The sequence below is a fragment of the Papio anubis genome, chromosome 7 (assembly GCF_008728515.1).
Source record: "Papio anubis isolate 15944 chromosome 7, Panubis1.0, whole genome shotgun sequence".
Taxonomy (NCBI): Eukaryota; Metazoa; Chordata; class Mammalia; order Primates; family Cercopithecidae; genus Papio; species Papio anubis.
In genome coordinates this window covers 119,084,995-119,110,512 of record NC_044982.1, presented here as the reverse complement: position 1 = coordinate 119,110,512, position 25,518 = coordinate 119,084,995, and the positions used below count along the sequence as shown (strand labels likewise).

General features: G+C 50.6%; 1 long non-coding RNA gene across 4 annotated transcripts; it reads right to left on the bottom strand.

Moving 5' to 3' along the window:
* Nucleotides 1-971: 971 nt before the first annotated feature.
* LOC110743698 lies at nt 972-25,482 on the bottom strand. Of its 4 annotated transcripts, none has more exons than XR_004185117.1 (6): nt 23,748-25,482; nt 18,861-23,061; nt 18,221-18,355; nt 15,631-15,698; nt 1,705-2,197; nt 972-1,575 (listed from the first exon to the last, which is right to left on the bottom strand). It is a non-coding gene; the product is annotated as an uncharacterized LOC110743698 (long non-coding RNA). The 4 variants fall into 4 exon arrangements; XR_002523096.2 differs by having other exon boundaries at nt 18,861-19,010; XR_004185116.1 differs by having other exon boundaries at nt 18,861-25,482.
* Nucleotides 25,483-25,518: the final 36 nt, after the last annotated feature.

The following is a 25,518-nucleotide window of genomic DNA, read 5'->3' as shown; positions in this document are numbered from 1 at the left end:
AGGAATTTTCCAGAAGCCCCAGTAGGCTCTCTGCCTTCTGGCCACAATGGCATCATATGGCCTCTCCTGACCCACCACTGGCCAGCTTGCACTGAGCACCTTTTACTCTCTAGGCTGGAGAGGGGCCGTGCACTGTCCTGCAGGACCTGACACCCCAGCCTGGGTTCTGCTAGCAAAGAAGGAGCAGAGGGGATGGGTACTTGGATAGGAAATGTCTGCCTCTGGCCTCATAGTGCCTTGGGGAGGCAGGGCACAGGCTTGTACTAATTTTCGGTGGGAAGTTGCCAAGAGGGTGGGTGTCTGGCCCAAGGTCACACAGATACAGCAGAGCAGGGTCAGCTCTTGACCTCTGACTGTATCTCCTGCTCTATCCTAATATGTCCTTCTGGTAATATGTCCTAGGGCACACAGCCAGGGCAGGAAGCAAGACCCCAGCCCTGCCACCCAGGGGTAGGGCCCCCAAAGCAAGGTGGGGAATAACCATGTTCCTCCCAGACACCCCTGACAGGTGGAGAAATCCTTTCTAAGAAACACAGACATTACCTTGTTAATAAAATTCTGCCAATTAACCTTAGGTCCATGCTCCACCCTCCTTGCATTTATTCCCTGCCCTCCTTGCATTTATGCCCCACCCTCCCTGCATCCATGCCCCACCTGCACTGGCCTGGAATCCGTTTCAGCTCTGGCTGCAGCAAGCAGGACAGTGTAAATTGTCCCCCGTTACATTAACATCCGACCAAGCAGTCATTAAGAGAGTCACAATCAATTTTTCCAGAATGATTGCTATTGCGCAGGGAACTTAATGGAATCACACAGTCATTTGAAAAGAAAGATGGGGGGAAGGGTGGTGGTAGCAAAAGGAGGAAGGTTGCCCCTCCCGTGGCGACTGCCAAGCGCCGGATGGGATCTCATGGTATTCTGACTGGTTAATCACCCAGCAGAATGGAGACTGAGGCTTATTAGGCAAATGAAACATGATGGATGTTTTATTTCAACAGTGGAATTGGGAGGGGAGGCAGGCAGGGTCTTGCAGCGAATGCTGGGTAAGCCTGGTCAGGAGGAGCCAGGTTCTGGCATGTGGGCAAGTGGGGACGGCCACTGGGGGACCCCAACATGTAGGAAAAACAGGTTTAGGGAGTTGTTTGAAGCAGAATTGCAGGCTTAACCGACCACAGATTAAACTGGAAACCTGTCCAAAATTACTTTGTGCCCACTGAGACCATGTCCCCAGAAGGCAAGACCTAAAGCAGATTGGGGCCAGCACACACTTTCTGCGTCTCCAGGGAATATGGGGCTCTTTACTCTGCAGAAGGGAGCACCTGCTGGATGTGTATAGCAGAAGGAAGGCAGCTGTGGGCTGCAGTGAGCTGGGTGGACAAGGGGCACGGGTGCTGTGACCATGGTCTCTCTAGTCTCGCTCTCCCTGGAGCCTAGGAGGAAGCTATGACTCGAAGGCTTTGCAGAGAGGAGGCTCAGCAGTAGCTTGCAAGATCCTGTTCTGGGCACTGGGGAATTCCTCATGGGTGACTGGAGGAGCCCATTTTCCCATGCTCGGGAGAAGGTGGCAGGAAGTCCCTGGGAAAAAGAAGTTGGTTAGTTCAGCTCCAGCTGTCCTTGAGTGCTACAGGCCCTGGGTCCCCTCACCAAATTTGCCCCCAAGACCCTGCCAAGTACGGTGGCTATATGAGGCAGAATTGTTATTACCCTCATTCACAGGGATGATGAAACTCAGGCTCAAGCAGGTCAGGGACTGGCTTAGGGTCCGCTTGTAAGTGGGCTTGGACAGAGTCAGAAACGGGCCCAACTCAGCTTGACTTCATCTTGGGTGCAGATGGCAGGGCACCTTGGGAGGCTCCTAGGGGGACAGTTCTCATCGAGTTCACCGTTTTTTCTCCAAGTCTCCTTGAGGAGCTGCTTGCCCGTCCAAGAGGATTCCATGTCTTTTGCTCATGGCTGCCGTCGTTCATTCAGTGGACCTTCACTGGGCAAGGGGGGTGTGTTCAGGTCTCTGAGGGACAACACTGAACCAGACACAGGCTCTCGGGAGCCTTGGGGATCTGACCACCTAGGAGGCCTGCAGAGGAGGCCACTGTCAGGTCTGCAGTCAGAGGTCAGGGCTTGAGTCTGGGCCGTGCTGTGTACCTGCCATGGCATCCGGGACATGTTCTTTAACTCCTCCAAGCCTAAGTGCCTCTATCTATACAATGGGAACAAAGGGCATTTACTTTTCAGGATTATTGGAAGAACTGAAAGAGAGAGCTTAGGACAATAATAACTTATTGAAATTCCTTGAGACCAGAAGTGTTTCAGGATTTAGAATACTTTTTGGATTTCAGAAATGAAATATGGCGGATGTGCCACAATTTTGTCACCCCTGCATGATCTGGGACAGTGCCCTGTAATCAAACTCACTAACACTTCTGCAGGGAAACTAATGAATATTCACAGTCCATGGGATAAATAAAGACTTAAAATAGTTGCCAAATGAATTTTCAAAAAGCTCTCTGTGTTCAGAGTGTTTGGGATCTCAGGATTGTGGATAAAGGCTCTGGATAGTAATGATAATAGTAGTGACTATTTGCTGAGCATTTACTGATTTACATGCATTTGCTCATTGAATCCTCACAGCAACTCCATGAGAGCAGAGACTGTCATTATCCCTGTTTTGTAGCAGAGGCTGAGGGCCTAGAGAGGTTAATTCACTTGCCTGTAATCATACAGTTGCTCAGTAGCAGAGCTGAGATTGGACCCAGGCAGTCAGGCTTCAGCATCTGTGTCTTTGTTCAGGTTAGAAATTCAGGATGATGGTGGGGCTGCTGGCAGGACCTCAGAGAGCACCTAGCTAGCCTTCCTGATGCAACAGAGTGCGACGAGGAAGTGTGACTCTCCAAGTCCCCTGCCTTCTTTGCACCAGAGCCTGGGAATACAGCCATGTTCCTAGGCTCCCAATCTAGTGTGCTATCACACACGCACACACGCACACACACACAACCTCTCAGCCTCCACGCCCCCAGCACTACCAGAAGCCAGAAAAACATGCTTGGCCAGACTGAGGTGCTGGGAAGGAGAGCTTGACATTCACAGCACTCAGCCTCCTTCTGCCTCTTCTTCCCCCTGAGTGACACCCCCTCCTCTCCTGAGGCCCTCAGCACCCTCCTTCTGAGCGAGGGGGCAGTAGCTTCATGGGGATGTCCCTGGGCAGTAGAGCCCTCTTGGGTTGCACTTAATCATGAATACACAGATTGAGGCTAGGGAAGGCCCCAGAACACTAGACTTGGAGTCAGATAGGTCTGGATTTCAATTTCTCCTTCTTTTCTCATGGGGCAAATGGTCTTCAACAAGTGATTCCAGTTCCCTGAGGCCAGCAAAGTAACAGGTGCTTGGTAGTTAACATGAGACCTGATGGGTGCCCAAGGGCAGCTTCCCTCCAGACTCCAGGTAGAGTGAGGCTGGCGGGCCTAGACCAGGGCCACAGCTCCTGTGGCTCCCCTAGTTCACGGCAGCCCACTGCCCTCCCTGCTGAAAAGATGAGCACCCCCGGCATGGCAGGGCTCCCTTCTATGGAGGAAATAGCTCCACGAGGAAGGGCTTCCTGGGGAAACAGAAGTGTGTGGTGTCCCCAGACTGCTTTAAGTCTTGCCACGTGGAGACATGGATGTGATGGGCACTGTCATTTTCCTCATCCACAAGCCTTTTTTGCAGGACCTCTCAGGCAACTGACCAACTGGTGCTCCCCCGAAAGCTGAGCAGCTGGGCCTTGGGGCCATTCCACCCACATTCTCTCATGGGGTGGGGGACACTCAGGGCATGAAGCCCTGGGAAGTGGGGTTCTAGTCTTCTATCTGTCAAGAGAAAGATCACTCCCTGGCAGGATGATGTGACTCATGGCACAGATTCATGAGTCAGGAACCTGAATCTGACCTTTAATCCCACCATTTCTAGCTTGGCGACCCTGTTTATCTCTCTGAATCTTCATTTCTTCATCTGTAAAATGAAGATGATAATATCTGTTACTTCAAAGGGCTGTTGTGAGCATTAAACCAGGTAGCTAATTCACACAAGGATTAGCTGAGCCCATGGCTCAGCTAAGTGCTTTCAGGGGAGTCCGGAGCAGACAGACATGGCCCTGGCCTCACAGGCCTTACAGTCTGGTAGGTGAGTTGATGATCAATGTGGAAAATAAAACAAAATATAAGGTCTTGGCTTAAACAATAGTTCTTATCATCCTCCGTTGAGTGTGGCTATGCTTAATTAACATGAATGTGTTAAAGCATTACCATGTATCAGTATTTATTATTTATTTGTGGGCTATTAAGAGACATGTAAATAGAGAGATTTTATGTAAATAAACATAATGCATATGTATAGATGCAGAGCCTCAATGGACCCTCATAAAGATTCTATGTAGCAGGTATTTTCCCCATTCCTCAGGTAACGAGAGCAAGGCTTAGGAAGGTGAAGTGATTCGCCCGTGGCTCCACAGCAAGGAAGGCGTGGAAGAGAGACGTGAACCTGAGTTAGTGTGCCCCAAGGACCCGTGTTCTTATTCACAGGGTCTCTGCCTCCCTGTTAGCTCAGAGGCCATGGGGTATGTGAAATGGCTGCTTGCAAATTACAAGGGCCAGGCAAGTATAAGGGATTATTATGGCTCCGTTCCCTGCATCACATCTGGTCCCTTGAACATGGGCAACTGAGCCTAGGATGGGAGCCAGGGAGACAAGGACATGGGGATTCCAGAGGAGGAACTGGCTCCCCTTACCATTTGGGGGACACTTGGTGAGTAGAGGTGGCATCCCCCTGGTTGATGCTTCTTTGGGGTTTCTTGGAGCTGCTCAGCCCAAAGGGAACCATCTCTGGAGAGCTTATATTGTCCTCGAGAGGACCGTTAGCAGGTCACTGTCTCCATTGTGCAAGGTCAGCGCCATTCCAGAGAATCCCCTAAGCCCTGGATCTGCCATCTGGGAGGCCTGGGCTTTAGTGACAGACATACTTGGTCCTGAATTCCAGCTCAGTGTTTCCTAATTATGTGACCTCAGGCAAGCCATCCAAACTCTCAGAGGCTCCACTGCCTTATCTGCAAGGTAGGGAAAAAGTCCTGTCCGCAGAGCTGTCTTCAGAATTGAAGAGAATGTCTGCAAAGCACCCAGGATGGTGCTGGCTCAGAATTGACCCTCCATAGATGGTAGGAGATGAAGAAGAGGGGCCCGGTGGGCACCGGCAGAGAGAAGTCATGCCTGGTAATGCCTATCCGTGCTGCAAGAAGCAGGATGACATTGAATCCAGTCAATTAGGAGAATTTCCCATAAAAATTTAATTCTTCTATAAAATAATAGTGCAAAGTGAAATAGGTGAAGCATTTTTAAACTGTAAATTAATGATCTATAGTTACAGCCATAATAATAATAATAGCTACCAATTACAGAATACGGAAGGCCAAATCTGGGCCAGGAGCTAAACACGTTGCAAGCTCCCCGCTTTCTGAGACAAAGATGCTTTGCTGCATTTTGCAGGCCAGGAGACCGGGGTCCAGCAAGGCCAGTGGTGTGCCCAGCACCCCACAGACACTGGGTGGCAAAGCTACAGCTTCTCACTCCTGTGTCATCCTCTCTCCTGTGTTCAGGCCTTTTCAAATACACTTACAGCAAATGTAAAGAAAAAATCGGAACAAGAGCCACCTCTCTTTCAGTGTATCTGTCTCCGATTCGAGGTTAAATGGAATTTAATCTTCCCTCTCCAGACTTCTGTTTCCTGGTGCCAGCTCTGCTTCCAGGCCAGGAACACCTTATGAGCCAGGCATACCCTCAGGCACCTGTCTGCAGCCCTTTGAGAAAGGCAATTAAAGCCCCCCAGGTTTTTCTCCTGCATCTTTGCATGGTGAGAAACTGATAACTCAGGCTTCCCATCTGTTCCCCTCAAGACTTCCCTGTCCTCAGAGCCAGTCTGCTCTCAGGCAACCCTTTGGAGCCTTCTCTAAAGTCACCCCCACTGCTACTGACTCCTCTTCAGGGTTAGAAACAGATAAGATGCTGCAGTCTGGAGTGTAGTTGAATTAGTGAGCACTGGAGTCAGGCTACCAGGTTCAAACCCTGACTTGGCAGTTACTGTGTGGCCTTGGGAGAGGCACTCAACCTCTCATTTATAAAATGAGGTTGATAATAATATCACCTACCTTCTAGGATTTTTGTGAGATTAAACAAATTAACACATGCAAAACACTTAGAGCACTGTCTAGCACTTAGTAACTACTCAAGAGCTATTAGCTACTACTGTTATTTTCTATGCCCTAAATGTTCATTTCCCATCCATGGCCATAATGATTTCTGCTCAATAATAAAGATAAGAAGCAGGATAGCTCTCATGTAGAAAGCTGTACACAGCAATAAACTCTTTCAATGCACCAGCTCCTAAAAGTGCAAAGCACAGTGATCGGCACATAGTAGGTGCTCAGTAAATGTCAAGATCCTTAAGCACCCAAATCACCCAAATTACTTTTTTACTCACTTAACTTTTAACCCCTCTTTGTCTTTTAAGCATATATGTATATATATATATATGCTTGTATATAGACAGAGTCTCTAATACATATCTAATATGTTGCCCAGGCTAATCTCGAATTCCTATGCTCAAGGACCCTTTCCTACCTCAACCTCCCAAAACACTGTGATTATAGGCTAGAGTAACCTTTCCCAGACTAATTGTAATTCAAATTGCCCTCAACAGTGTGCTTCTTAAAGAAAACAAATTTTTTTCCTGTGTATATTAAAATGGACAGAATCATTTTACAGGTCACTCAATGATGGACTGCCATCTTCCTGGGTTGCCTTTCTTTGTGGTACCTCCCCTTGCCATTATTCCAAACCTCAATGCTCACATGCCCCATATCCAGCCAGCCCCCAAATCCTGTTGATTTTCCTTAAATGGCTCTCTTTCCCAGGCCTTGCTCATGGTTCCTGTTCAGCATTTTTGTTACTCCTGAACTGTGACAGCTCCCTCTAGATCCTCCCCTTCCCAGCCAACCCCATGTCATAAATCTCCCCTTTCTAGGGATCCATCATGGGCGACCCCTCTGCTGCCCCACCCTGTTCCTGGCCCGGTCAGGCTGTCTTTCCGACACAACCTTATTCTGGGCAGCTTTTCTTGCTTGCCCAGCTCAGTTGAAAACTCTTGAAGGAGACATCACATTGTAGGTACTCCATGGATTTTCCAGTACATTCACATCTAACATAGGGTGAGCACAAAAAGAGGCCTGCAACACACACTTCCCGGTGACCAATGGAGTGGTTAGAGCCATGCTTTCAAATCCAGTTGAGCTGGCCCTGTTTTTAGTTTGAGAAATATTCTGGGGCCTGATTTGCCAGTCTGAGTAACTAGGTGTGGCACCAAGTGTCGGCAGCTAATTACTTTTAACCATTATTAATAGGTCTGCACTAATTATCTCTTGCACAGAGGCAAGATTTTACAGATGAGAGAGGGAGGGAGAGGAGGAGGAAAGGGATGTGCCCAAGGCTAAGAGATGAGTGGATTGTCAGCATGGGGGCTAGAACCCAGGGATTTGGGGTCCTAGGTCAGGGGATACCCCCTGCCTCCAGGTAGGGGTGGAGTGGAGAGGGTTGGTTTGGGGGCTGCAGGGCTGGGACCAGGGAGAACAGCTTTGTGCACGCAGGTTGGTGAAGCTACCATCTTGCCTTCCCCCTCTCCCCACTCCCGGAATGCAATCTACCGAAACCTCTTATTAAAAGTATTCTGGGGGTGATAAAAGTGTCACTAAAGATTTGTTCATTTTCTAAACTGTCATTAAAAAGAAATTTATGGTCAGGGGAAATATAGGCAGTGGAGGATGGAGGGTGGGCAGGGAGAGAGGGAGGATGATTTAAAATCAGTCCCTTAATAAATTAAAGATGCTCACTTGCAAGAGGGGCTTGGAAAAGGAAATTGCTAGAAAGTCATGGCTTTCTCCATTCCAGCTGGCCGGTGTCCTCCTCCTGTACTCTTCATCTCAACTACACTCCCATTCACATCCCCCCTCCCCTCCTGACTAATCCACAGGGAAAATGCTTCCTCCGTGCAGGCCCACGCCATCCCCTGTCCTCCTCCAGGAAGGCCTCCAGCTCCCGTCCCCAAGGCTTCGGCAGCCCCATTGTCTGAATATTAAATAGACTATGTCTCACTCCTACTATACTGTAAGATCTTTGAAGGCAGGAGTCCTGCCTCAAACTATTGCATGAATCTTAATCAAGGAAGGTGAAGTGATCTCATTCCTTTAAATTAGGAAATGTTAACCGAGAAAAGGGAATGAAGAACCCAAGGAGTTCAGTCCTCATTTCACACGCGAGGAGCCTGAAGCTCAGAGGGGAAATGGAACTCACCCCAGGTCACAGGGGAGCTGCCAGAACCCGCCTCTCCTGGGGTCCAGCAGTGTGCCCAGAGCTTACACTCAGAGTCCAACCGTGCCCTCCCCACTCACTAGCTTGGGGGACCTTGAGAAAGTCACCAAGCCTCCTGTGCCTCAGGCACCAGAGTTGTTGTGGGTGTCAGCTGTGATACTGTTGGTGCTTTGCTCAGCGATATTTTTATTTTACATCACCTTGTCATTGGCATCATGATGGCAGGAAGGAAGGCAGTGCAGCTCGAAGCTGTCAGGGCTTCAGTCTTTCACCTGGACCCTCTTCACCTGCTCAGCAATGGTCCAAGCATTCACTAAGTGCCAAGTCCCAGGCTGGGCTTGGGAGATACAGAGACCAGCAGAAATGGCCGCAGCCTTAGAGACACTCCATTCTGGTGGGGAAACTACTGCTGGGAATGTGGGAGTCCCTGATGGCCTGGCTCTCACTCCTTCTGGCTGGGTAGTGGGTTCACATTTCTCCCCCCACTGGACTTTGAGTGGCCCTGCATCTGGCTTTGGCCAAGCAGGACCAGCCCAGAAGGAGGCCTCTGGGGAAAGGAAGAGGGTGTGCCTGGCAGGGGTGGGAACAAGGGTGTGGGGAGCTCAGCAGGTGCTGACCACTGAGAAAGGGAAGTGAGAGAGCAGGTTCGGGCCAGTGGGGATGAGGCTCTCAGGTCTGAGCCAGGCCCGCAAGGTGGAATAACCCCGCCTCCCGCTAACGCAGGTGCTCAGCTCTTGTCCTGAGTGAGGTTCAGGAAGAGAGGCTGGAGGCAGGAGGCAGCCTGTGACAAAAGGCTGAGAGCTGAGCCTGCCTCAGACCCACTCTGCTACCTCCGTAAGCTGCCTGCGTGGGCCTCCTTCTCCCGTTGGGTAGGCACAATGCTGTCCTCCACTTCCTACCCTCCAAAATGAGGATCAGCTGAAGGCGGTCAAGGAATGAGCACTCTCTGAACGAAAATAGCACATTTCAGAACCTCATGGAAGCTTTTTAGTGCACATGCCGTGAGGCCTGGGTGGAGAGGGGAGGGAAGAGGAAAGGGAAGAGAATTTGACATCTAGAAAGAGGGAACAGAGAACTTTTGTGCATGGCATTTAGAACACAAACACTGCATAACCGAGCCATGAGGCTGCCATGCAGACAAAAGAAGCCTGGAGAAATCCCTGGGGGCCACGGTCCCGGTGGGCTTCTTGGAGGAGGGGAAGGCTGGTTTGGGCTTCGCAGGTTTGGTGCACACAGGTAGAGGAGAGGAAGGAAGGCACAGGCCACAGCAGGAGGGCTTGGGACCATGGGGGCCCTGCAGGCCTGGCCAGGCCATGAGCAGAGGAGGGGTTGGGGGGCTTCCAGTCTCTAAGGGGCCTGAGGACCCAGGTCTCCGCAGCCCTCCTGACCCCCAGGGAGCCCCTCCAGCCTGTTTGGTGGGTTGTTTGCCAGTCTCTGCCCGGGAGCCTTGGCCTTCCATCTAGACATCAGGCCAGCCTCCACGTGGAGGCAAAGGACGGTAGATCAAGGATGGGCTGACGGGCGGGGGGCGGCCTCAGTGGAAAGTTCCGCCTGCACAACAGCACACTGATACCTCTGGGGCCAGCCGTGTCCTGCTGCGCTCATGCTTTCTCCCAGCCTGGCTCGGCCTCTGCTTCACTCCGACACTCTATTTTTATGCCTCGATACCTCACTTTGCATCTGTCGCTCTCTCTCTCTCTCTCTCTCTCCCCCTCTCTCCCTCTCCCTCTCTCTCTGTCTCTCTCTCTCTCTTTCCCCCTCCCTCCCTCCCTCTCTCTCTCTCATCTCTCTTCTCTGCCTCGCTCTGAACACCTATGTCTGGTTCGCTGTGTCTTGCTTTCCCTGTGTGTCTCTCTCCATCTCTGTCCCTCTCTCTCTCCCTCTCTCTCAGGACCTCCTGACCTGCTCTGTGTGACTCTGCCCATCTGTGACCCGCCCTCTGTACTACAGCATTAGCTGACAGACGCTGAGATTCCAGGCTGGAGAAGATTTTCGGGTTCCATGTAGGCCTCCTGGAGACTTTAGCCTGCAGGGAGTGCAGCTCCTTTTGCTTTAATCTGGGGGGGAATCTGATGTTGGCTTCTTTGACCTACTCTGCCTTTGATCTTTATCTTTGAAACCCTGTGTTGTTAGAATGCGATTGACTTCAGATGTTCTCATCCTCCCCAGAAACCTGAGGGAACACAGTGCAGGGGTCTGGCTGGGTGATACCCCAACATCGCATGGGCAAAGATCCTTCAAGGGCTCCGGGCTTCAGGCTGGACACCTCCAGCAGGCTAAGCGAGAGGCTGTTCGTGAAGCCTGCAAGCTCTCGTACAGTGGAGAGCCATGTGGTACATGGGAACACCCGGGGCGTCAGGAGACAGACCTTCCTGGGTTCTAACCCCAGCCCTGCCATTGCTGCCTGAGTGACTCGGGACAGGTCGTAAGTCTGAGTTTCTGTTTTCTCTTCTGGGATTTCCATTTTCTCATTTCATGGGGGTAAAACTGAGCATGAGAACTTGATGCACTGATACGTGAAAGTGCCCCATGGATTACTTAGTATGTAGTCAGTGCTCCAAAATGTTCCATTTCCTCTACCTTTCTCGTTCCTCTCTCTAAGACTTAATTCACGTCCAGGCTTCACTGGAGCAACAGAACATCCCTGTAATAATTACAGGGCCTTGCTCATCATCCCTGCTTAGTAGGGCACAAAGACATTGATAGATACACCACTCTCACCCCACATCTTGTGCATGACCAGCATGTGGCTATTTTTACAGCATCTCCAGGGCTTATCAGCCCTCCAGCTCTCTACTCGCATTCATTCACTGAGGCATCAGGTCATAGCAGGACCCACAGAGTGTAAATGACAAGCACAAAACCAACAATAACAATAAAGTAACCAACTTATACAGCGCCTTTGTGTCTGCGAAGTCTTCCTCCAGACAGACTTTGTTGCTTTTCAGGAGGCTCCTCAAGAGGTTACAGATAAGAGGCCAGACCCCTCAACAGTGACCTAGCAAGTCAGGGACAGAGCTAGGACTCAAGCCCTGGTCTTCTGACTCTCAGACTAGCCCAACGTGTGTCACCAGGAGGCTTCAAGATAGCCTTTAGAGACTGCAACTCAGCTGGTGTGTGCTGGGGCCTGTGAATCTGCATTTTAGTAAGCTCTCAAGAATTCTCACGTAGGTGGTCTCCTCCAATCTGAGAAACATCCCACCCCAACACGTGGAGGAAAGAAAATGATTCTTGCTCAGGTCTCTCCCTAAGGCGGCAGCAGAGGTTTGGCTGGTGGTGATGCAACTCTGCCCCTTGCTGTGGGCAGTTAGGGTCAAGGGTTGATTAGACAAGCTGAAGGGAGACTGGCTGGGCCTGGAAACGTGAGTTCTGTATCTGGTGCTGGAGTGCCTCTCTGTAATTCACTCTATGGGGCTCCTTCCTGGGTGAGGAAATAAATTGGGGGTCACTGGTTCTCAACCTCGGCTGCACATCGAAGTCACCTAGGGGCTTTAAAAAATGTTGGTGTCTGGAAGCAGCCTGTAGAGACTGTGATGCAATGAGTCTGGGGTGTGGTCTGAGCATGTGGGATTTTCAGAAGCTCCCAGAGGATTCTAAGTGGAGTCATGTTTGAGGATCACTGAACCAGGACACTGAGGTCAGTTCTACAAAATTCCAGCCTGTGACTGAGAGCAGATGTGGCACAAGAAATGTTGTCTTCATATGTCTGTGTGTCTGTGGGTATGTGTATAAGTGTGTCCCTGCTTGTGTCTGTGAATGTGCCTGTGTGTATGTTTGTGTGTGTCTGCATGTGTTGTCTGTGTATGTTTCTGTGAATGCACCTGTGCGTGTGAGTCTGTGTGTGTGACGGAGAGACCTAGAGGGCAGGGCAGAGGGGATAGGAGGGGCTGTAGAGGTGAAGAAGGGTTCTCTGGGGACACGAGCACCCTCTTTTTACAGATAGAGCTCAGAGAGGGTAAATGACCAAGCCTGGACCCTAGGCCTCCGCAGCACCATATCCACAACCCAAGGTCTAAGATAAGAGGCAGAAAGGAAAATCAGAGCTGGTGTATGGCTCCAGGTTTTGCTGGCTGACATGAATGTTGTGTTTGTTTGTTTCTGAGATGGAGTCTCACTCTGTTGCCCAGGCTGGAGTGCAGTGGTGTGATCTTGGCTCACTGCAACCTCCGCCTCCCACGTTCAAGCAATTCTCCTGCCTCAGCCTCCTGAGTAGATGCCACCATGCCCTGCTAATTTTTGTATTTTTAGTAGAGACGGGGTTTCACCAGAGACAGTTGGCCAGGCTGGTCTCAAACTCCTGATCCACCTGCAGTGATCCACCTGCCTTGACCTCCCAAAGTGTTGGGATTATAGGCATGAGCCACCGTGTTTGGCTGACATGAACTTTTGCTTTGCTTCTTTACCTGCTGCAAAATGCTGGGCTCAGGCCAGTTCAGCCAGATGTGCTGCCATGAGAGGGCTGGGCCAACCTCTCTGAGAACCACCAGCTCCCTGAAGCTGCTCCCCAACCAGTAAACCCTGCTTTCTCCCCCACAAATATTTCATGCATACAGGCTATGCCAGTGTGAGAAAGAGCCAAGTCCAGGCCCCTCACCAGGGAGCAAACATTCCAAATGACACTCCAACATCTTGGGGCTGAAGGCTTTTGGACAGAGTGCTTGCCCCAATGCTACCTAGAGAAAGCCCCTGGGGAACTGAAAGTGCTCAGGACTGGGGCTGAAGAACCTTCCTCTTACCAGCTCTGTGATCTTAGGCACTGGCAAGCCCTGGTTTCTGCATCTGGCAGATGGGCATGCAACACCTGCCCAGCCTCCTGAACAGGGGAGCTGGAGGCACAAGCAGGGGAATGCAGGTGAAGGCACTCAGCAAATTAGGCAGGATCCACTTGTGCAAGAGGTTATTTCCAGGCATGACCTGAGGACTGCCCCAGCTACTCTTCAGCCTAGATGTCCTCCTCAACTGCCTGCTGATCCCTGCCATTTTTATCCTTAGATCTAGCCTCTGGGTTAAGGATATTCAGAAGATTCTGCTGATTTACAACCAAGGATTCTGACAGAAGCAGAGGCAGGGGTGATGGTACACTTCGCACCATTCATGATGCTAGTGTGACTTGTAAGCAGGTCAGCGTCAGGAGGTGGCACAAGCTAGGAGGGAGGAGGCTCCTGCAGGGATGGACCCAGAGGGCCTTTCCAGGAAAGGCCAAGGGAGAAGGCCGCTGGTTGCTCTGAGGCTTCCTGGGCAGAGAGGGTGAGCTGCTGACTTAAGTGCCCTAGGGACCTGGGAGTGACTGGTGGGGAAAAGAGGCTTGGGAAGCCAGAGGGGACCCAGGAAGGCCATACCAGCTTGACTTACCGCAGCCTGGCCCAGTGTCAAGGACTTGGGGCCTGGAACCTGGCAGGTCGAGCTCTGCACAACTGTGTGGCATATTTCTGAACCTCTCTAAATATCATTTTGTCATTTATAAAATGGAGATAAGAACAATTCCTTTTGGGAGCCTTTTATATACATAAAAGCAGACTAGCTGTTATTATTACTTACAGTTTCGCTGAGACCTTAGCACAGGCAGAGTGTGTGTGTGTGTGTGTGTGTGTGTGTGTGTTCTGCCCCCTATCTGAGTGTTCACCCCATCTTTGCTGTATTATCTCTCTCCAGACTGAATGGAGTGCAGTAGAAAGGAGAAGAGTCAGGAGTCAGAAGACCTGGATTCAAATTCTGCCTTTGTACTGGATGAAGAACTGTAGACAAGTCCTCACTGTCGCTCAGAGTCTCACATATAAGGACAATAGATGGGATGATAATCACTACACCATGAGGTTGCTGTGAGAATTATATAAAATAATCTATCAACAATAATAGCCCACGTTTGCCCCACACTTACCAGTGTGCCAGGCACCGTTAAGGGCTTCACATGCATAATTTCAACCACTACAACCTTTTAATTATTCTTCTGTAGATGTCCCTACTTCTATAGATGAGAAAACTAAGGCTCAGAGAGGTTAAGCAATGTGGCCAAAGGTCACACAGCTTGTATGTGGCAGAGCATGAGTCTGAATCCAAATGGTGACTACTTCACTACTTTACTAGGCACAGGATCCCAGCACATCCAAGTTGGAAGATACCTTAAAAGCACACCAGGTCCAACCTGCTGCTGACTGCTGAGGAGCCTGAGAGCCCTGCTCCCAAATAGCATCACGAATCAAATTTCCTTTTCACCCTGACCTGCATCGTAACTTCCCAGATGATTCTCTGCATCTGAAGGCCTTCACCAGCCACATGGCATCCATAGAGCGAGTATGGTTCCATTCAGAGGAGGGCATTGACACCCAAAGAAGTCAAGTAATCTGCCCAGGACCACACAGCAAGTCTGAGGCTGAGCTGGGAGTCCAGCCTCCTCCTGCAGGCTTTTTTGCTGCAAAGCCTTGTATTACATGTACTTGGTGGGGCTGGGGGCATTTGATGCTGGAGAGAGGGTAGTGTTTCTGAGACCTCTGAGTCCTTAAAAGCATCTAGGTATGACCCTTGATGCCTTGTGATCTAGATTCTGATGAGACGTGGGCAATAATTTCTCCTCTTCTCCCTGAGATCCAGCCCAGTGTGGAGCTTTGTATCCAGTACGGCTGCATTCCTGCTGTGCCCATCCCAGTGTCAGCTACAGCCTGGGTGGCCCATGGAGTGGCTCACACTGCTGGTTGTCTACTCAATATTCATTCCGATTTTTGTATCAATGTGATATCAGCATGCCCAGCCTCAAGTGATGAAATGTGATGGGTCTAAATCCATCATGGTAATCCGTTTCCTCTTTGCCAGTGATGGGCTTGTGAGTTGCTGAATGACACAGTTCCAATTAACAAGATGGGAAGGAAGTAAATGGGAACCTCCAGGAAAGATTTTCCTCCTGAATGAAGACACATATGAGAAAAGAACCCTGGGTCCTCTCTCTCCCACTCCCCCTTCCTTCCTACTGGTGATGCTTTTGGGAAGGATATAATGCCTGGAACCAGGGTGACTGCCTTGTGACCATGGGGCAACACCTGCTGAGGATGTCACAGCAGGAGGATAGAGAGAGCCTGGGCCCTCGCTGACATTGTTGAGTTGCTGCACCAGCCTTGGAACCACCTGTCTTGTCAACTAAGATCACATATATATGTACAGGTTATGCCATTATCTGTTTGGTATTGTTACTTGCAGTCAGCATGTCCTAACCAATAAAAGGGATAATAAAGGAACTGAGCGTGGTGGCTCATACCTGTAATCCCAGCACTTTGGAAGGCCAAGGAGGGGTGTATCATCTGAAGTCAGGAGTTCAAGACCAGCCTGGAAAACATACCGAAACCTGTCTCTACTAAAAATACAAAAATTAGCTGGGTGTGGTGGTGGGCACCTATAATCTCAGCTACTTGGGAGGCTGAGGCAGGAGAATCACTTAAATCCAGGAGGTGGAGGTTGCAGTGAGCCAAAATTGCACCACTACACTCCAGTCTGGGTGACAGAGCGAGACTCTGTCTCAATAATAATAATAATAATAATAATAATAATAATAATAAGGGGATCTACTTTATGAAGTCAACACTCTGATATCTGTTTTACATTTAAAAAAAGCTAAGTTTTGGAGAGGACACTGTGATGCAGGGCAGGTAAGCCTCGCAGAGCAGGGATACTCTGGGCACACTGCCCATGGGGTAGCCCTGCTCTGCAAGAAGCAGTACCTCTGCTGCTGCTGTCCACTGCTACATGGATTTAAAAATGCTGTCTAACACCCCAGCTTGCCTTTGAATTCTTTCCTGGGCAAAGCCAAGAACCCTCCTGGGCTAAGCCCCAATTTTGGGGCTCACCTGCTCTGCCTCAACTCAACTTTCCCACTTTATCCACCCCTCCCTAGCTAGTAGAGACAAAGGGATTTAGACCTCGTTCCATCTGACTCTCAGGTCTGTGTGCCAAACCACCACACAGAGAGGGCTGGCTCCTGCTGTAAGGATATCAGATAAAAAGCTGATTTCTCCTCCTCTCCTAGATCTGTCTCTAAATTACCCTATGTCCAAGTACCCAGTGAACATCCCTGTTGGAAAACGTCCTGTCAGACAGATGATGTGTTTCGGAGTTGAGAAAAAATAGAGATGAATGGATGGGGTCTGTGTAGGATGAAATGAGTCCTGCCCGTCAAAGCCTTGTGCTAGCTTTGGGGACCCAGGACACTCACCTGGGAAGAAGCAGTGAAAAACACCAGGGAGAACACATTTTCCACTCTCTCCTGTCTGGATCCTTCAAGGCTAGTTCAAGTGACCTTTCTTCTAAGAAGTCTGCCCTGACTGTGCCAAACAGAACTGGGCTCCCAGGGCATATGTTTGCACACTTCTTATAATGGGCAGATTTTAAAAGTTATTTATGTGCCTATGTACCCCTTCTCATAACTGAGTGCGAGCTCCTGGAAGGTCAGACTGTGTCTTAGCCCATGAGGGTTCTTGTCTTCACCCAGGAAAGAATTCAAGGGCAAGTGGGTGGTGGGATAGAAGAAAACAGCTTTCTTGAAGCAGCAGTGTTATGCTGGCATAGGCAGAGAGTAGCAGCTCAGGGCAGTCCTGCAGTCATATATATATACCTACTTTTAATTGTATGCAGATTAAAGGGTGGTCAATGCAGAAATTTCAAAGGGTATTTCTGAGTCATCAGGTCATTGCTATGGGAAGGGGTGGTAACTCCTGGGTGTTGCCATGGCAATGGTAAACTGACATGACACACTGGTGGGCATGTCTTATGAAAGCTGCTTCCACCTGATCTCTCTCTTAGCTAGTCCTCAATTTGGTCCAGTGTCTGAGCCCTGCCTCTGGAGACAAGTCCCACCTCCTACCTCAGCAGTGCAGGAAATGCTTTCTGGTTTAACATGACAACATTCAGTGCTAACCACACACCCTGTAAGGGCAGCTCCCTCAGGTTGGGTTCATCCCCTGTTGTGACACACACACAACCCCAGGGCTCAATACAAATCCTTGTCCACCAAAGGGAGCTTCTTCCATCAAAATGTGGGGTGTTTGTTACGGGACACGCCGAGAAGCACAGTGATCACGTAAACCTCGGGGAACCCAAGACATCAAACAGTCATCACAAAAGACAGCCGAGAATCTTGGTCTTGGCTGAGGTCCAGGCAAGAGTGAGAGGTGGAGGGAGCAGTGAGGGGTGGGGTGGGGGGGTGCTGGTGGGGGGTGGCGATTCCTTGAGAGGAGCCCAGTAGGAACCACATGTGTGGACCTACGGGACAGCTGGGGCTGGCTTCAGAGAGCACCAGGCACCATAGAAATGGCAGCTTCACAGCTTCTTTCCTTGCTTCCACCAGGCACCCCTGCCTTGGCCCAGGCCTGCGGAATGTTCCAGAAGCTGGCAATGCCCTTTGTCTGGGCCTTACCCTTCCCTAGAACACAATGGCTTGTTCTTGAAGGGCTCAGGGTTTGTGATTCCTCAAGTAAGCCAAAGAATCAACAGCTTCCGGGGGCTGCCCCTCAGCAGCTCCTATCCACGGTTATTTTTAGTCACATTTAATTTGGCAGCTAGGAGCACTTTTGATTTCACAATGATTAGTTAGAGCTTGTGTGTGCGCTGTTTTTCTTCTTACCACCCGCCTGTCTCCCCCAAGGGGACTGGGTGTTGTTTTGACTTTTATGTGTTACAATAAAAACTTTCATTGTAGCAAAATGTTTGCTCGTCAAAATTAGCTTGGTTAATTCCAAAGAATTGTTTCATCTTGGCTCCACAGACACCAGGGATCTTTTTTACAAGAGGAATTGGCCACCAGCCAGCTATCTCCGGGACAATTCCTCTACAGTGTTCATCCCCCTGGAATTTACCTTTAAAGAGGAAAGACCTGCCTTCGCTTTCCAGAGGAAAGCCGAATGCGTCCCCGGGTTCATGTGCTCCACAGCAGGGCAGGGAAAGCCGGCGACGAGTGTAGATTTGGTTGTGTTGATTTTAGAATCACAGGCCTGAAGGAAATCCCCACAAAGAGAAAGACACATGTGAGGGTGTACACAGACACAGCTCACACAAGCACACACCCACAGGTGTCACACTCATGGCATGAATACACACACGTTCACAAACCCATAGACCCGCCAGGGCAGCGCAGCTGACTCTGCACACACAGGAAGAGAGAGACGCAGAGGCCTGAGCTCCACGCCAGTCCAGGTAGAAACGCTTGAGCCACCTCACCTGCATTTGCAGGGCTCAGCAGGCAAGCCCAGCCTCACCCCTCTGAGACCCACCCACGTAAGCAAGGGTTGGGGCGCCACCTCCAAACAGTCTCAGTTATCCTGGGGCCTGGGCTCAATGCTCCCTTGCATGACTGACCTCCCACTCCTCGGGGAAGCTGACACTCCTGAGCCCGAACCCAGGCCAAGCGGACCCCGCTGACAGCTCTACCACATGCCACCACCACTCCCTTGCCACAAGCTGAGATCGTTGTTAAACAAGAAGGCACAGAAAACTCACAGATGTCCATGACAGTCAGCAGACCAACGTTAAATGGAGTCGTTGCACAAACTGTTGGGGAGGCTCAGATGAGAGGCTCACCACAGCAGGGATGGAGGGACAGGCAAAGTCACATAGAGTTGGAAAGTTGTCTGACCTGCGTCTACACCTCTGGGATAAAAAGGGGTTGGGGGAGATATCATTGCCAGACAGACTCGCTGGTAACACCGCTCCTTCTCTCCCCTGTGCCTCTCCACACCCCATCACAACTCTCCTTACTTGGAGAAAAGGGACAGTCAACATCTAAACATCTAAAGGGGAAATTGGTCTCTAGACCATGTAAGCATTCCTTAAATTTTTATCAGGTGCCTACCCTGGGCCAGGAACTGGAGATGTAACAGAGTACAAAAGCCATGCCTTGTGGGCACTGGTAGGGAGAGAAGCAACCAAGGGCTACGGAGCAACATGCAGCACCGACCAAGGTGATGAAGAAGAAACACACCACCCACCCCACGGGTGACGGCAAGTGGTGAAGGAACAGGCCCATCATGCAGGAGGTCTGGAGGCACCAAAGGGATTGGGGAGAGGAAGAATGTGAGTGGGAGCCGAGTGGGTGTCTGGGAAGGGCAATTCCAAGCCAGTCAATCAGAGCTGATGAAGCTCCAAGGCTGGGCAGGCTGGGTAGGCTTTAGGAAGTCGATGTGGCAGTGCTGAGAGAGCGGAGAGGAGAGCGGAGTAGGGGCAATGAGCCTGGAGAAGTAGCTGGAAGCCAGGTCTTGTAAGGTTTCGTGGACACGGTGAGGGCTTTCGAGGTCAGCCTTCATCTCTAAGCACCAGAAACCAGGCAGCCTGGCGGCAGCTTGCAAAACTCTGACCCACCCTTCAGCTGCTGGTGCTCTTCAATCTAGAGGTTTCCGTGGCCAGAACTTTCAGTTCCCAGGCTTAGAGACTAAGCCCTCCTTCTTAGTCCCCGTTAGGGAAGGGACATGCCGAAGCTGCTGGAAAACTCTTCCTTCCCTGCTGTGTGCCAGCCAGGGTTGAGGACTGTGGCAAGGACCTGGCTTCAGAACCCAGCTGAGTAGAGGGGCAAGAGCAAGCTGTGGATGGCGTCCTGTGTATGGCTTCCCTTGCCCAACTGTGTGGCCTTGAGTAACTCACTCGCCCTCTCTGAGTCTCAGGTTCCATCGTTGTCAAATAGAGATACTTCACTACAGAGCCACAAGGGTCAAATGAGCAGCAGAAGTCATTGTAAAATGTGAGAATCCCTTACATCTGTAAGTTTTTACTTTAAAACTGTTTCTCCCCTGCAGGCTCAGGACGGGATGCTGGCTGCTGTGTAGGGAAAGCAGAAGGCTTCTCTGATGAGGGACCTGTGCCTCCCTCCCCTGCCCCAGCCCCCATTCTCCCTGCTCTACAACTAAGTGGTTTCAACTAAAGGCTGAGGCCAACTTAGAGATCCTGCACAGCCCTCTGGTATCCAGTTTCTCACCCAAGATTTCTGCCCAGGCGTGGGTTTCTTGTTCCTTTCAGACCCAGAGCCACAGCCCAAAGAGCAAACCAGCTGTGCTCTCTGACTGGCAGCTGGAAGAGCCCTGAGGAGCCCAGGTCCAGCCTATGTCCAGGATTCAGAAACGGGAGGATGAGGCCACCAGGGTTCTTCCCATGTCCCCCAGTAGCCAATAGCCTGATTGCAGCTTTAGGGCCGGCTTCCTCTCTGCATTCCTTAATTACTTTTTTAAAAAGTCGATGATTCTTAAAATTGATGCTGCTAAATCACCTCATTTTTAGATCCTAAGGATGTGTATCAATGGGTAAGTGGGTAAAATACAAGAAAACATGAGGGGATGCTGAGGGAATAACTAATACAGATAATCAAGGAATTCTGCAGACCTAAAATTCATTACGCCTCAAAGAGACAAGACTTGGGTGGAGAGCGAGCGAGAGTGTAGGGACAGTCACACCTGGGGACTTGTGGCTGGGCACATGAGCAAGAATCTGCTTTTAAAGAGTGCTGGGGAGTGGGACAGGGGCCCACCAGGCTCTGGGCGCCCAACCTGATACCTTTCAGTCTCCTGCCTTCATTCTGAACCACCTGAGCTCCAGCTGGTGCTTCTCCACTCACCACAACTCCACCAGCCTTTCCTGGAAGCGCTGGCCGCTCAGAGGAGCAGCAAGGTTCAGGGAAGTCAAGGTAACACAAAACCGTGAATCTGCCTGGGCCCCATGCCCGATGTGGCATAAGCCCCTGCTGAGCAAAGACAATACACTGAGAAGCCAAATCCCCAGCAAGAGATCAGCAGTCCTCACCTTTCCTTCCCTGCCCAGCTGGTGTCCCCAGACCCTGCACTGGGCACTGGAGGTACAAGATGAACAAGACCCCATCTCTGCCTTCAAGAAGGTCAGTGTCCCTCTCTGAAAACCAAGTGTCTGGACCCCAGTGGCTGGAGAGAGAAGAGGACTGCATCGTCGGGGAGGGAGGGATGACAGAGGGAGGCTGGCCTTCCCAATCCCTGAACGATTTGAGGTTCTTTTCTCATAACCAGGAGGTCCTTCAGGGCCCTGTGGATGAGCCTCAGACAAAGCACCTGCCTCCATGTTTTCTCCTCTTAATTATTTACTAAGCAGTTACGTGCCAGACAGTGTGCCAAGTGCTTTACACATATGAATTCATCTAATTCTCCCAATAATTCCATGGGAAAGGTGTTATTGTGTATCTATCTCTATTGGACAGGTGAGGAAGATGGAGCACAGAGAGGTGAAGTAACTGGCTCAAGGTCACACAGCTATTAGATGCTGGAACTATACTAGACACAGCAGCCAGGTCCAGGGCTGCACTTTCACTGACTGTGGTAATGGCTTCTCTAACAGCGATGGCATGAATAGCACAGGTGACCACAAAGTGTCAGTGTTGGGAATCTTCCTAACATGCCTTTTGCTCTATTTTATACTTGAGAAGTTAAGCTGCTAGTATAATAATCCTTAATATTCATTGATTCATTTGTAGGTGCCAAGAACTGCTCAAAATACTTTATATACTTTAACTAACTCGATCCTCACACCAACTCCATGGGGTGGACACTATTATTACCTCTATTTTACAAAGGAAGAAACTGAGGCAGAGAGGGGTTAGGCATCTTTATCAGTCAAGAGTTTTCCAGAGAAACACAGAACCAATAGGATAGATTGATTGTTTGATAAATCGATAGATAGATTGATTATAGGAACTGACTCACGCAATTACGGAAGCTAAGAAGTCCCACTATCTGTCATCCGCAAGCTAGAGAACCAGGAAGACTGGTGGTGTAATTCAGTCTGAGTCCAAGTTCAAAGGCCTAAGAGCGGGTGGGTGGGGTGGGGATGGGGGCCTAAGTTCTCGTCCGAGGCCCAAGGCCTGAGAATCAGGAGTGCCAATGTCCACAGGCAGGAGAAGATGAATGTCCCAGCTCAAACAGAAAATAAATTCTCCCTCTCTCCTGCCTTTTCATTCTATTCAGGCCCTCAGTGGACTGGATGGTGCCCACCTGCACTGGTGAGGGTGGTCTTCTCACTCACTTGATTGATTCAAATGCTGGCCTCTTCTGGAAACACCCTCACAGATACACGTGGACATAGTTTTACCAGCTCTCTGGGCATTCCTTAGCCCAGTCAAGCTGACACATAAAATCAACCATCACAGCACCTGGGTGATGCCCCAGGTGATCACTGGCAAAGCTACCATTTGAACCCAGGCAGTCTGGCTCTAGAATCTGTGTTCACAGCCACTCCACTCCACTGCCTATAAATGTGGAAAGTTAGTGAAGAGAAGAGCCACAGCTCAAAGCCAGGTCTGTAGACTACCTGTGCCTGAGCTTAGCCATTATGCCGTGATACCTGCTCTGCCCTATCTGTGACACTTTTCCAGGTTAGGGATTCCAAGCAGAACCCCAAGCCTCTAGTTCTCTACCTGCCAAGGCAGCGAGTCCATTCTTCCTGGGCTTCTCTTCCTCCAAACAGGCTAGAAGCCTTTCAGGGTTTCTCCCACCTGCCTTGCTTACCTGGGCCCGCGCTGTCCTGAAGCTTACCTGTCCTCCCAGCCTTCTGGTCAGATATGAGCTCCTGCTAGACCCCTGGGTTGTGAATCTCTGACTGTGGAGCCATCCATAGTTCATTTGGGGAGTTCTGGACCCTTTCCCAGGTTTGTGCCCATAGACAGAATCCGAGCTCTTTTTTCTTGGTCCAGCTCCTAAAATCAGGAGGCCTTTTCTACTGACAAGGGTCTGGCTTTCCCTCTCTTCTGAAGCTTCTGGGCCACTTTTTCCCTTGCCCTACCCCTGCTTTACTTCACCCACCAGTTTCTCCTAAGGTCACATAATCAGGCTGAACCATGGTGCCCTGGTCACTCCTCACCCTCCTGAGTGAAGCTGTGGGTGGCATCAAGCCCACTGGGAAAGAGGCCACGTCGAATGGAAGCAGCTGTGGCAGCTGCCTCCTGTGCCTCATCCTGCGCAGCTGGGCCCAGGTCAGCCTGACCCAGAGTGGTACTGTGGCTTAGCTGAGCACTTGACGGCCAAGGGTATCCTGGCAGAGTCAGACAAGAGGAGGCTTCCCCAGCATCCTCTAGAGGCAGCACAAAGGAGGGGCCAGACAGATGGCACTCTCCAGGCCTCAGATCCTGCTCCATGATCTTGGGCATGACCTAATCTATGTTCCAGTTTCGTCTTCTGAAAAATGGGGGACATGATAAACACCTCCAGGGCAGCTGTGAAGATTAAGTCCTGACTGCTTGGCAGAAGGTGAAAGGACTCTTGGAGGTCTCTTTCAGCTCCACCAGCTAAGCATTCTGTGAAAACCAGGGAGGGAGTCTGTGGTCAGGCTGCATAATGTAGGCATCACATTTCCTGAAAACCCAAAAGACAAGAGGTCACTTACCATTGCCATTTGCGACACTCTTCAAGAGGAAGTTCTAGCTTCTTCCCAAAATACCTCTGTGCAGGAGTCGGGGGTGCCACTGCAGAGCCTGCCCTGGAGTTAAGCATTGTCCTGTCTAGGCATCTCGTTTGAAAAGAAATGTGTCCTGTCTTAGGAGAGGCAGCAACACAGCAATGGGGGCACCTATGTGGGAGGGAGGCACAGGACTGAAAGTCAGGATAAAGCACAAAGCGGGGCTGAGCTCAACTTGGAAGACAAACCTCACCAACTCCCATGGCGGCTGAGGGCCAGCTTGGGGTGGCCACACACCTAAGTTCCTCGTCCTTCCTTCGGGCAGTACTTGACGGTTCACAAAGCCCCTTTTGACCTATGCACTCCTCAAACCTTGTAACCCTAGGAGATAGCTTTATTTAGGCCCACTTCACAGATGAGGACACTCAGAACCAGACAAACTGACTCCCCTGTTGTCAACAGTGTATTAGGGGCAGATCCGGGTCTTGGACACAGCTCTGACTCCAAGCCCAATACTCTGCCCCCTACACTGCTCACTGCCTGGACCTACCAAGAAGAAGCCGTGTCCGGCTGCCCAATCCCAGTGCCATTGCATCCCCTATGGGGAAAACTTGTATGAGTCCAAAGGTAGTAGGCCAGCAATCATGTGTCTACAGCACAACTAGTTAGGATTCTTCAGGTCCAGTTAGAGGCCTACATCCAAAATTCTGGGTGCCAATGAGAGAAATAAAAACTGCAGTGAGTGGTCAAGCTCCAGCCACCTCCTTTTCCCTCTGTCTTTCCCCTCAGGAGACCTCAGATAGTTTCCAAGAGAAGAGTAACGAATGAACACCTTCTAAGACAGTGGATTACGCCAGGCTGTCAGGATAACACTGGCAGCAGGGCTAGAGGAAGAGCCCATAATGAAGTCAACCAAGTCACTAGAAAGGATATAGGGACATAGGAGACTGCCAGCCTCACCCCAATCAGGGGTCCTCCTTGGCTCATGGGAATGGCCACCTCCTTCTTCCTCCCTCCTTTCTGTATTGCTGGCCTATGCTGAACACCCTACAGCAGAACCTACACCCCACACCCTACGTATTCCTGACACCCTACAGCAGAAGCCCCAGAGGCTGGGGGCCAGCGTGCTGTGTCTAGAGTATGGGGACTGAAGGAAAGGTAAGACCTGCTCCCCAGCCCTGGAGAAAGCAGCAGCAGCTCCAGAGGGCAGGCCTGACGCTGGGGATGGAAGGAGGTGACTGGCCAAGCACTACGACCTGACATCTTCTGGGCCAGCAGTGGCTTATATGAGCTCCCTGCATTGTGGGTCTGTCTGTGGCATCCATCTGTAAGAGGAGGGTCTTAGTCTCTAGGAGTTGCACAGCTTTGGGATCCATGTGATCTTCCTAAGGCAGGGGAGAAGAATCCCTCCCCTTCAGGTTAAAGGCCTTGCCTTGCCAGTGAAGTCCAGATGGACAAGTCCAGTACCGGGCAGTGCACAGTGGAGAGGGCAACCACTATGCTGCAGGGATTAGTGATGTCGTGGCTATGGCCACACATGTGTGGGGTGTGTCTGCAGGGGTGATGCATGGGGATAGGTCAACTGTCCAGGAAAACCCCTAAGTGTGTAAAGAATGGGGCTGTGTGGGCCGGGCGCGGTGGCTCAAGCCTGTAATCCCAGCACTTTGGGAGGCCGAGACGGGCGGATCACGAGGTCAGGAGATGGAGACCATCCTGGCTAATACGGTGAAACCCCGTCTCTACTAAAAATACAAAAAAC